General features: G+C 31.0%; 1 protein-coding gene across 1 annotated transcript in view; it reads left to right on the forward strand.

Annotated features, from left to right (window-relative positions):
- Positions 1-1,260, forward strand: part of HELRODRAFT_177373 (hypothetical protein) — a gene marked incomplete at both ends in the record, with an annotated part of 2,634 nt that overhangs the window by 1,065 nt on the left and 309 nt on the right. The window lies entirely within an intron of this gene.

Below are 1,260 nucleotides of genomic sequence, written 5' to 3' on the forward strand. Positions count from 1 at the left end.
TACTACTACTACTACTACAACTTCTATTACAACCGCTACTACACAACTTCTACTAATACTAATAAGTACTATTACTGTTACAAATACTAAATGATGAAACAAGCCATAGTGATACCATACTTAGTATTATAAAAATGATAAAGATCTCTCGTAAGATTATACTAAAATAGATTGTATTGTATTGTATTTGATACAAGTCATCAAGATTGTATTGTATTGTATTTGATACAAGTCATCAAATACAATACAATACAAAACAATACAATACAATACAATCTAGTTTAGAATAATCTTACAACGAGAAGAATAGCAATTAAGATGACGGTGATGTAGACGATGTTTATATCTATATATGCATAGACAAAGAGAGCGAGAAAGAGAAAGAGAGAAGAAGAGAAAGAAGAGAGAGAAAGGGAGAGAGAGAGGGAAAGAAAAAAGAAAGAAAAATATTATACAATTTGATAATTTTTAAATACAAATTTACACAAATTGTTTCAATTTGAAACGAACGGACTAGATGTAGGTAAGTGGTTAACTAATTAACCGGTCAATCAATCAAAAAAATTTACAATCCACCAATCAGTCAGTTTGTCTATTGGTAAATTTTAAAATAACTTTTTAAAAACGAGTATAATTTACAGTAAATTTTAATAATTTAAATAACTTAAGTATAAATAAATTAAGTTAGCATTCTGAAAGACAGTCAATCAAAACCAGAGGCAATTAAAAACTTTGTTGGACGTCAACTAAATAACCAATAGGAATTTCGAATCTATATAAACTCAAAAGTGATAACGTGTCAGCAACCAATTACAAGCTATTTAACAAATCATCAAACTAAAAATTTAAAAATATTCAAATAATCAACCAATCTGATAAATGAATTTTTCAACCAGTCAACAAACCAACCAACCAGGCAAACAAACAAACAACCAACCATTCAAATAGCCAATCAACCAACCAAACAACCAACCAATTAAATAGCCAAGCAACCAACCAAACAACCAACCAATTAAATAGCCAAGCAACCAATAAACCAACCAACCAATCAACCAACCAATCAATCAACCAACCAACCAATCACTCATCTTTTACACGTATAAGAATCGAAACTCTCTCTACAAGTGTCACACAAAACTTTACAGCACCAAACAAATCTACACTGGCATGGTTTACTCTTGGTCCTCACTGTGGTATCGAACCCGCGACCGCAGCATAAGTAGTCACAGGAATTTCTATTGTTGTTGGGAGAGTCGAGAT

This window comes from Helobdella robusta (genome assembly GCF_000326865.2).
Source record: "Helobdella robusta unplaced genomic scaffold HELROscaffold_42, whole genome shotgun sequence".
NCBI lineage: Eukaryota > Metazoa > Annelida > Clitellata > Rhynchobdellida > Glossiphoniidae > Helobdella > Helobdella robusta.